Source organism: Halichoerus grypus, chromosome 5, assembly GCF_964656455.1.
Source record: "Halichoerus grypus chromosome 5, mHalGry1.hap1.1, whole genome shotgun sequence".
NCBI lineage: Eukaryota > Metazoa > Chordata > Mammalia > Carnivora > Phocidae > Halichoerus > Halichoerus grypus.
The window spans coordinates 180,914,845-180,926,211 of record NC_135716.1 but is presented as its reverse complement, the minus strand read 5'-3'; the positions used below and the strand labels follow the sequence as shown (position 1 = coordinate 180,926,211).

The window sequence follows — 11,367 nt, the reverse complement described above, 5'->3', positions numbered from 1 at the left end:
GATGCAGCGGCTCCCTGACGCGGCAGCAGAAGCTCATTCGTCTTGTACTGGGGAGAAAATGGCCCTTGTGGGGAGAACTGGGAAGCGGCTGCTGCCCAGGTGGGTAATCACATCTGGGCACGCTGGAGGGAGCAAGTGGAGGCCAGGTGTGAGCTGCTCCATTTGATGGATGAGGATCCCGAGGCTCACAGAGATTAGTCTGTGTGGAGCCCAATGTCTCCCAGACTTTTCCAGAACAGTCCTAGAAAAGGAAAGAACCAGCCAGCAGGTGAGAATGCCCAGGTGCAGGAGGATGGTGCAGGAGGAAGATCAGGCCGACCTTCCCCACACCAGCAGTGCAGGGGAGGGGACAGTTCCCCACCCACCCTCACCACAGGATGGCCATCACCATGGGGCAGATGGGGTGAAGATGGCCTTCCCAGATCCTCAGAGTCTCAGGAAGATTCAAATGAGGCCAGTGGTTCTGGAGGCAGCGCATGGAGATGGAAAGGAAAAGGGGGTTCTACTCCTGATTTGCTGATGGCCTTGAGCAGTCACAATCAGCCTTGAGCGCTCTCAGTGTGCCGGGCATCATCGTGAGCCCTTCCGCAGGCAGTCTTGTTCAGTCTTCAGACAGTCCTGTGAGATTGGTACGAGTACTGCCCCCGTTTCCAGGTGAGGACATCGGGGACCACAAAGGTAAACTTTGGCCACCATCACGAGGAGGAGAATGGGCCAGAACTAGGACCCCATGCGTGTCTTTGAGACCCCTAGCCTCACTCCTGAAGTGCTTGCCATTTTGCCTCAATTTTGCAAATTGCTTAGCCTCTCCAAGCCTTGGCGTCCTCGTGTGCACAGGCGGCGTCAGGTCCACGGTAAGGATGCAGAAAATCCTGTGGAACCTCTGCTCCTCCAGGCAATTGGATGCACAGCACTAGAAAGAATGCCTGCAAAAGGCTGCACTTTGGGGCATCCCTAGCTCATCTAAGGGACCTCTGGGGAGTGCCAGGCCCTGAGGATGCATTAGCTCTCCGCTCTATGCATATAGACACCCGGGAGCACCCTGTTGGAGAGCCTCTGCCCTCAGCGGCCCTTTCTCTTCTTGCTTTCCTTGAAGAGCCACTGAAAGGCCTTGACCCAGGCAGCCAACAGTTGAATGAATTCCTTTTGGAGATACCAGGGTCTGGCAACTAAAGAATTGGATTCTTACCCACTTTTTCATCCAGAGAGGCCAAACTATATCCAGGCCTTTTTTTTTTCTTTCCGTTAAGCTTTTTTTTGTGTAAGTGAGGACTGTTTTACAAAGTATATGCCAAAGTCTATCTCACCATGTCCCCAGTTCCGCCAGGCTCGAGGACGCCGAGTCCATCTGTATTTCCCCTAGGACCTACCCAGCACCCAACCATACACATACCCCTAACTTACGGAGAGGGGGACTACGGAAGTGGCGTGGACAAGCTTTGAGGTAAGCCCGCCCGACTGCGCCGAGTTTGACATGGTTGTGAAACAGTGTGCCCAGAGGCCTTCAGGCCTGAAATGTAACCACAGATGCCCAAGGAGTGCCGCTCTCCGGTCAACCTATGGATCGATCTTGTCCAAAACTGTGAGTAGAAAAAAAAAAAGAAGGATAACAATGTCCTGGGGTTAGATCATGGTGATGGGTGCACAGTTTTGGGAATACACTAAAACCTACGAACGGTACCCTTATAAGCAGTAAAATTTATGGCAAGTCAGTTATATCTCAGTAGAAAAAGAAAAAAGGAGCCACCATTCTTCCTTACTGGCTAGAAAGACGCGGCAAGAACCCAGCCAGTCATTTGAAAGTCCTGGCACTGCTGATATTCACTAACTGCTAACTCCCCAACTTAGAAGATCTAATCCAGGTTGTGGGTAACACTAGGCTATGCCAGGGCCCTGGCTGTGACCGTCTCGGGCCAAGTGGCCAGGAACCTGGGGCAGCCTGTCCGTTATGCCCTCGAAGATAGGATGACAAGGACACAGGGCCCCAGACTGGACCCTGCAGAAGAAGGGGTTCCTGTGGGGGAGGGGCCTTCCCCACTGCAGCCCTGACATCAGAGAGTCGCTTGGGAGGATAACGGTGGAGGGGTCTGCGTGTGCCTGCGCGGCCTGTGGGGGTGCCCTGGGGAGCCCACCTAACACTACAGAGTCCTGTGTGGGTCGGCAAGCACAATTTTCCAGGCCCCGTCTCTGAAAAAGGAAGCCCAAGTTGACTGGTTGGGTTGGTGAAGAAATCGCCACCAGATTAAAAATAGCAAATAAATGTAAGAAGTTAAAATGCTGTACAAAGGGGAGAATTACTTTGAAATGTTTACTCATTGCTGTGCTGACGGGGCATTTCAACTAAACATAGTTTTAAGTTCTGTTTATTTTCCAGTTCCTAAAGTCAGCCTTTGGCTTATGCATCAAATCAACCTTTTTCCTAATTGAAGACAGAGAGAGGTCAGCTTATTCTTAGGAGATCTCTATCTATGGATTCATGGATCGATCCGTAGATATTTAATACATATGCTTACATACATACGTTATTTACTACTGTTTATCAGGTCCTTATTATATATGTTATACACTGCTATGTGTTTTATAGACTTGGTCTCACTTGACCCCCAGCAGCTCTATGAGATCCTTAATATTATGCCCATTTAGCAGGTGATATATTGAGTCTCAGAGAAGCTTCTGTCCCACATCCTTGTTTAAGGTCATACAGCTTAAAAGTGACAGACCTGGGGCGCCTGGGTGGCTCAGTTGGTTAAGCGTCCATCCGACTCTTGATTTCGGCTCAGGTCTCGATCTTAGAGTTGTGAGATCGAGCCCCACATCAGGCTCTTGCGCTCAGTGGGGAGTCTGCTTGAGATTCTCTCTCCCTCTCCCTCTGCTCTTCCCCCACTCTCAATAAATAAATAAATAAATAAATAAAATCTTAAAAAAAAGTGACAGACCTGGGATTTGGATGTTTGCTGAACCCCAAAGGCAGACTTAGCCTCAGAACACAGGGGCACTGTCTGACAAAGGCTGCAGGGATGGGGGGGGAGGGAATCCTCTCCATTTTTATTGGAGTGAGTGAAAACTCCCCAACCCTGAGTCCAGAGAAGTGAGACTTGCCAAGATCTGTTTGCTCTGTCTGCAGCTTTCATAAATATACATAACTGGTACCTCCCATTTCTCCAACTCAAAGAGGAAAATAGGGCCAGTCTCTGTCCTAAGGATCCTCCCCCACTCTCCCCCCGCAAAGAACCCTGGGAGCAGCAGCTCACCCCAAGGCTGCCAGTCCTGCGACTGCCCCCATCATCCCTCCAGAATAGATCTGGGACAGTCAGGTGGAGGGCTGCTGGTTTCCCCAGGTGCAGTTGGGTGAGGTGATGGAGGAGGATACCCCATGTCTTAGGGCTGACCCACCGCCCTCAATGTCTAGCTCTTTGGAGACACAAAGTCTTGCCAATCCACACATTGGATTATTTAACAAAGACTTACACTGGAGGTCTCCCTTGGCCAGGCTCGGGCCCAAGTGCTTTACAGAAATGACCTTGTTTAATCCTCATAAAAACACTAGACTTTTATTATTCCCGTCTTACAGATGAAGAAACCGAGGCACGGGGAGGTTAGAAAGCTCCCCAAGGTCATGCTGCTAGTTTGGGATGTGAGTCCAGGTGGTCTGGCTCCAGAGTCCTCCGCAACCCCCTGTGTGTGCTACCATAACCTCCTGGATATCAGGGTGCAGAGTCTACCCGCTTCTCTAGGACTTCCTAGCGGCTGAGGTGGGCTTCAGATGACTTGTTCCCCACACACTTTTGAGGTGTGTTCCTCCCTGTCGACTGACCTCATCAGGGCCATCCTGGTCTATCCCAAACAGTGGAAAGGTCTAGATTCCACCCTCTCCTTCCCCAAGGCTTACTGGCCCACTGCAGGCTTCCAGGCACCTTTCCAACCATCTTCACTCACCTCCACTGCGGGGAGCCGCACAGATCTCCCTGGCTACAGCCCTTCCTCAGCCAGACGTTTCTGGTCTTACCCTGTTCCCTGAAGCCAGTGAGTGTCAAAGGGACCCTTGACTGGTTCCTCCCAGTTCAAGACCACTCCAAGATGGCTTCATGACTCCACTGTCAGAAACATGAACAGCACAACACTGAAAGGGCAATTTCTCTGGTTAAATAAACCAGCTGCCACCCCACAGCATATATAATAATACATATTACATAAAGTGTACCCGGCTGGCTCAGTCGGTAGAGCATGTGACTCTTGATCTCGGGATCATGAGTTTGAGCCCCACATTGGGTGTGGAGCCTACTTAAAAAAAATAAAAGGGGCGCCTGGGTGGCTCCGTCGGATAAGCGTCTGCCTTCGGCTCAGGTCATGATCCCAGGGTCCCGGGATCGAGTCCCGCATCAGGCTCCCTGCTCAGTGGGGAGTCTGCTTCTCCCTCTGCCCCTCCCCTTGCTCATGTTCTCTCTCTCAAATAAATAAATAAAATCTGTAAATAAAATAAAGATAATATGTGTATTATTATTATTATGTACATACTACCTATGGCTCCAGATTGATGGTTCTTAACCTTTTGGGGGTTACATAATCCTTTGAGAATCTGATGAAAGCTATGAACTCTTTCCAAGGAAAAAAACCAACAACTCGCCTCGCAGGAAATTTTACCTACAATTTCAGAAGCCCTCGGCTGCCTGCCCCCCAGCCCTTCCGCCCCTCCAATTTAAAAAGTTAAGAAAAGTACTGTGGTGCTGTCCAGTAGAACGGTCTGTGTTGGTGGGAAAGTCCCACGTCTCTGCGGTCCACTGCAATAGCCACGAGCCTCATGTGACCCCCGGAATTAATTAAATAAAAGGTAACGTTCAGTTCCTCGTTGCGGAAGCACGGGGCTAGCAGCCGCCGTCTTGGACGACGCAGTTCTCGAGCCCATCCTGCAGAAAGCCGGAGCATCGGGAAATGGCACAGCTGGGCTGGGCAATGGGTTGGCTTGCTGTCACTGGCTTACACTGAGGGGCCTCCGGTGAAAGAGCCCGAGCACACGGCTTTCTCTCCCTGTGCTTCCTCTAAGACACTGTTCGTTACACGAAGCATAATAGGTATTAGAAGGAGTCTCCGTGACAATCCACGTTTGGGGCCTGGGATCCCCAAATGCAACATGGTAAGGTGACTTCTCTTTGGTCACTAAATTTTAGTCCTTTAAATCAGTTGAAGGCGGATGGCCTTTCCATATCAAGGCAGGCAGTGTGTTCTGATTATAACGCAGCTGTGTGCCTATGAGGACAGGGACGGTGTTTAAAAGGTAGCAGGGTGACTGAGTTTGGGCAGAATATTTTGCAAGGTCTGATGGGTCCCTTGTGCTGAGCAGCCCGGTGCTGCGTGCCCGGCAGCTCCGAGTAGGAACAGAAGTAGAGGTGAGCGGCCCCACACGCTAACGGGCTGGAAGCTGTCTCTCTGCAGTCACTGGAGACAAGAGGACAAGCTCTTGGGCTCTGCAGCTGCGACTGTCCCTACTGAGACCGAGGGCAGAAGGAACCGGCTTCCCCTGAGCCCGTGGCGTCCTCAGAACCTGAAGGCTGCCATGAGCCTGCATCTGACAGATCCTCTTTCTTGCCAACTGCGTCTAGGGAGGCAGCTCTGAAGCTTGCTTTTTTTCTACTCATACCTGGTCAAGGTCACCGATGACCTCTGTGTTGCTAAACCCCTTGGCCCCTCCCAAGTTTGCCCCATTTTGTTTGACTGATCAGCATCATCTGACACAGCTCATCCCTCCCTGATCCTGGAAACTCTTTCTTCCTTTCCGTTTGGATTTTTGGATGCCACTCTCTTGGTCCTCACCTCCTTCGCTGACCACTCTTCAGTTTCTTCTGCTAGCCCCCACCCTCTTTCTGTTGGGGGACCCCAGGACTCAGTCCACTTACACTCCCTCCCTGGGTGATCTCATCCAGCCTCATGGCTTATCACTCTCATCTGTACGCTGCTGACTCACAAACTATTATCTGCAGCCGTGACCTTTCTGCCAACCTCCAGGCTCTGATAGCCAGTAGCCAATTCAAAGTCTCATGGATGTCTAATAGGACTCTGAAAATGGGACACATCCCCAACTGAAGTCCTGACCCACACCTGGCCTCCCTAGGCTGCTTCTCCGAAGTCTCCCCCCCTTCTCCATGCACAGGAACCCCATGCTTCCAGCGGGGAACCGCAAAAATCCTTGAGGTCCATCTTTGACCCCTCTCTCTCTCTTCCCCCAGCATCTAGTCCATCAGCAATGCCTGCTGGTTCCACGTTCAAACTACAGCCAGAATCCAGACCCTTCTCTGCTTTTCTCATCACAGTCATCGCTCCCACCCTGTCCAAGCCACCGTCATGCTCTTGCCTGGCTGACGGTCGCAGCCTCCTATCCAGCTTTACTGGGCCCTCCCTCCCCGAAGCCCGTCTTCAGCACAGCATCCAGGAGTGACCTATTTAGAATGAAATCTAGTCACATCTCTCCTCTGCTCAAAAGTGGCTCCCCACCTTGCTCAGAGTCAAAGTCAAAGTCCCTTCTGTGGCCTAAGAAGTTCAAATGAACCTGGCCCCAGCTGACTCCCGACCTCATGTCTTACTGCTCTCTCGCTTGCTTACTCTGTTCCAGTCATACCTGCCTCCTCGCTGATCTTGGAACAAAGAAGTCCTCTCCCCTGCCCAGGAGGCCAGAGGAACCAGACCAGAGCCCTGCGGCCAACACCATCACCACCTTCATCATCACTAATGAGAACCAGAGGCTGTAGCCAGTTAGCCCGTGTCCATCCTGGTCCCCCAGCGAGACCTCAGTGGTGACAGTACTAAGGAGCACCCTGGGCCGTGGTTACAACACTCATCTCTTACAGCGAAAGGGCCGTGGAGGGACAAAGTGGCAATTCTCTCCTAATTTAGAAAATAGTGACATAAGCACTTTATTTCTGATGCAGATAACTACATTATTCTACTGATTAATCAAAAAGGAAAAAAAAAAAAAGAGTGACCCGCATGCCAGTGAGAAATGTGGATTGTTCTATAGGAGAAAGAGTCATCCCAACCCACTGAAGGGCAGGGTGAGAGAATCCCACACCTGGGCTTGACAAGGCAGAGTGGGAATTGCTGAGCATAGGTGGGGCCCTGGTGAAACAAGGCAGCTGGTAAAAAGACACGGTCATTGGTGGAATGGGCTGCCCACCGAAGGTAAGTCTACTCTAAAGGATAACAGCTCAACAGAAAGCCAGAAAGGAAGTCACCCACATCCCAGGATACATAAGTATTTCCCACATGAGGACCATGGGGATGACTCCCATGAATGACGCGTTAATGGAACCCCCTTTTCTTGACTCAGCCACACCAACACCCATCCTCAGTCCTTTGACGGATCCTGCCAAGTTTATGTGTTTGCGGTCATGGCCTCCACCATCGTAGTTAGCTGTGGATTAGCATCACCCATGGCTTTCTATAAATAGGCAGAACGCTTAGCACAGCCCTCAGAAGACTGTGTGTGGCAAGCATCTGGACTTCTGGCTGGAAGAGATAAAGGCACTCACCAGACTTCTTTACTGGAGCTGTGTCTCTCCATTTGCCTGGAAGGAACGCCTTGGGAGAGCAGTTGGCCTTCAGGGACCTGGAGAAGCAAAGAAGTTATGAAGACCAAACCAACGGCAGCCTGTGGGTACCTGGCAGGTCTGCTCAAGTGTCCTTCGCCAACCTTCTCTCCCAAGGGTGCTTTTGCCAGGAGGAACTTTTCCCTTGAGTTAAGGCACTGAGTCCCCAGGAAATGTCTGAGAGTGTGTGTGCCTTCCAGATACCTATGTGCACTGGTGTCCCCAACAGAATTTGCAAACTTCTAAGGTTAGAGAGAGAGAGAGATGGGTCAGACCTAACACAAGCATGGAGCTCAGGCTGCAAGGCTGAGCAGAGGCACCAAGGAGAGGCCCCATGGTGACCTGGGTCCCTTTGGGGTAGGCCAGTGGGGTGAAGGCAGTGGGGGGGGGGCAATCAAAGGCAAGTTTGGCCCTTTTCACAATTTTATCATGAGCCAGCCTGATCTGACCCCTCCTGTTTAGAAGAAAAACCAAATTAGTACTTTAAAGAAAACAAACAAACAAACAAAAACACTGGAGCCTTGTTTACTCCCTATTGTGAAATAAGCACATTTATGACACAGAAGGAAGCCTGATATCTCTGAGACCTTGAAAGGACTATTTGCAATATGTGGGCTGCGGGGCAAGGTGACCTTTAGACCACAGAGTGGCAATGCCTTGCGTGTGGCCCGCCCTTTCAGGGGACACGAGACACCCAGGTCACGTCCATGTTGTAGGGGACCTGGGAGGTTGCAAAAGGAAGAAATGTCAAAATAGGGTTAAAAAAATGCATATTTCAAACACTTAATATTTTAAACAGAATGCTTTTAACACCCCTCCCCCCAATACAAGAGAACTGTTTACTAGAACTGATACAAAAAGTCTGAAGGGGGCACCTGGGTGGCTCAGTCGGTTGAGAGTCTGCCTTTGGCTCAGGTCATGATCCCAGGGTCCTGGATGGAGGCCTACTTCGGGCTCCCTGCTCAGCAAAGAGTCTGTTTCTCCCTCTGCCTGTCTCTCCCCTGCTCGTGCTCTCTCTCTCTCTCAAATAAATAAATAAAATTAAAAAAAAAAAATCTGAAGGTTCTTTTGAACATGGAGCCCAGGCCAAATGTCCCACCCAGAGCAGATAAACCCCAGAGCAAGATACCCCGAGAAAGCAAGCCATGGGCATTGACCCAGGCACTGGAATCTGAGCCCCAGGACTGGGTGGGGCCACTAGCCGTGCTTCTGAACTCAAGGGATCTATCACGCTGGCACAATGTCCAAGTGTCCATTCCTGACCAGGACTTGGTTCGGGGAGGAGAAGGCAGAAACAGAACTGTCAACTCTATCGCTAAAAAGTGACGCCATCCCTTGGTGCTTTGCCACCATATTGTCATACAGTGAAATTGCTATTGATTCTTAAAGGCAGGGACTATATCTTATTCTATTTGGACCTATTCATAGCCCCAGTTCTTACATCAGTGGATGCCTGATAAATACTTGTTGGGTTGAGTCATATTATCAAGGAAGTATGATCAAGAATTCCTTGGGAGATACACAGTAGTCCTCCCTTATCTGCAGGTGATACGTTCCAAGACCCCCAGTGGGTGCCTGAAACCTTGGATAAACCTATATGCTCCATGCATGTGCACCTGTGTTAATGTTTAATTTATAAATTAGGCACAGTAATAACTAATAATCAAGTAGAACAATTATGTATGTGAATGTGGTCTCTCTCTCTCTCTATCTTATTGTACTGTACTCATCCTTCTTGGGACAGTGTGAGACGGTAAAATGCCTACGTGACCAGATGAAGGGAGGTGGATGACGAGGCGTGGTGTGTAGCCTTAGGCTACTATTGACCCTCTGACGATACCTTAGAAGGAGGATCTTTTGCTTGGGGACCGCGGTTGACGGTGGGAAACCTCGGAGAGCAAAGTCGCGGATAAGGGGGAGCACCGGGATAATTGTACACCGTCAGAGAGTCACAAAGCTATGCATTGCCTCTTGGTGCCATTTGAGACAGCCCTAGTCAAATTGCTTGGCCAACTGTCCCCATCTCTGTCATGTTGACGCAAACACCACCAACATCTTAACAAGGGGCCCGCAGCTCCCCCGCTCTGTGGCCCGTTCCCTCCATAAGCACGTGCCGTGCGCACATAAACACTCACAACAGTCTTAGACCTGCCCTCCGCTGGAGAACGAAGAAGCTACCACGTCAGTGTGATAACGTGCAATCCGTACAATCTACTCTGTCCCAGAGAAGAGAGGTAATCTCACGACATAGGAAAACGGGCTGTCTTCTACATAACTGCACTAATTCACCTCCAAGCAGCTGAAGGTCATTAGTGCACAGCATTTTAGTTTCAAGGGTATTCAGATTGGTCCTACTCACAACACCACATCAGCACTAAACAAGTGGAACCTCGGGGAGGACATAAAAGTGAGCTGAGACTCTGAATAGAAGCCCCCAACCAAGTGACAGAAAGGCAGGTCATCAGGAAGGGCCTGATGGGATGAGAACGAGCAAACCCAGTGGGTGATCCATGCGGACCCCTGTCTGGGTTTGCTACGGCCCTTCTGTAACTTCCCCAAGCAGGGGTGGGCGTAAGTCCTGACCTGAAACCCAAGGGTGGCCTGAAGATCTTGCAAGAGGACCAGGATGCTCAGTTTAGCGTTACTGGTGGGCAGTCCCATCTGTCCTTTGCCACCTTATTCGAGGATGGCCAGCCCTCCCTTCTTTTATTAGTTGAAACAGAATTCTGAACCATTCTTTTGCCTGACCGCGTGGAACGAAATAAAACCAAAAACCCCATTCCGCAACCCTCCCGCCCCGCAGTGAGCGGCGAGTGGCTGGGCTTCCTTCCCGCGTCCTCGGGCTCCCTCTGCTGGAGGAAGCCTGAGTTACAGCTCTGATAACAGCCACTGGACTCAAGAGGCCCAATTTCCCGAAATTGAAAAAGAGAACCAACTATAAAGAAGCCCCATGTTTCCCCAGCCCCCACCCCACCCCTCCCCGGCACTTCACCCCATGAGAATTGTAAACCACAGGGGCTACAAAACTTGCTCAAAGGCAGCATCTAGGTCCCAGGGCAGAACTACCTGATGGCCAGTAAGTTTTGCCCATGGTCCTCAAGAGCTCAGGTCTTGAGCTGAGCTCCCGGTCCCCACTTTCCTTACCTTGTCCTATTTCACCAGAGTTGGGGTGGGTCCAGTGCTGATGATTGCATCCTTGTCCCACATGCCAGGTCCAAGTGTGTCCCAGGGACTCCCAGGTCTGCCCTGAGCCTCCTGTGTCCTTGGGCAAGTCGAGTGATCTCTGGGGCTCCCCGTCCTCATCTCTGAGCCCGGGGTTGGACCAGATGATTTCTAAGTATCTTCCATTTGCGAGGTTAAAGTTTACTTGTACAAAAGGAAAGACAGGTTTTGATCCTTAATCAGATTTGCAATGAGAACGGCAGAGAGACCGCTGACTCTGCATTGGATGGAAAGCAAAAGATGGTCAGTGGGACAACCATGGGGTCAGGGTCTGGCCCTTTAGCCCCAGGATCCCAGCAGCACCGTGGAGCCTTTTCCTGCCGTCCGCCACCTGCCTCCCTGGTACTCCCCGCCTTCGGGATCCTGGGGTTGCCGCCTTGCCAGGTGGACACCACCGGCATCCCCTTTCCAGTGGAAACCCAGGCCCTCCATTCGTTCTCATGCCCTTTCCTCAGACCTAGACCCTGGGGGAGCCGCAGGGACTCGGCTGGCCAGTTGGCTCTGCCTGGAGGGTTCAGGCAGTCCCCTGGAGAACCGCCTGTCCCCGTGTCCTTGGCAGGAAGACTGG

The 11,367-nt window shown here is 51.1% G+C and overlaps 1 long non-coding RNA gene across 1 annotated transcript; it reads right to left on the bottom strand.

Annotated features, from left to right (window-relative positions):
* Positions 1-147: 147 nt before the first annotated feature.
* Positions 148-10,936, bottom strand: LOC118534555 (uncharacterized). The gene is made up of 4 exons (XR_013448393.1): positions 10,722-10,936; positions 7,521-7,597; positions 1,405-1,580; positions 148-241 (listed from the first exon to the last, which is right to left on the bottom strand). It is a non-coding gene; the product is annotated as an uncharacterized LOC118534555 (long non-coding RNA).
* Between the last annotated feature and the right edge of the window lie 431 nt (positions 10,937-11,367).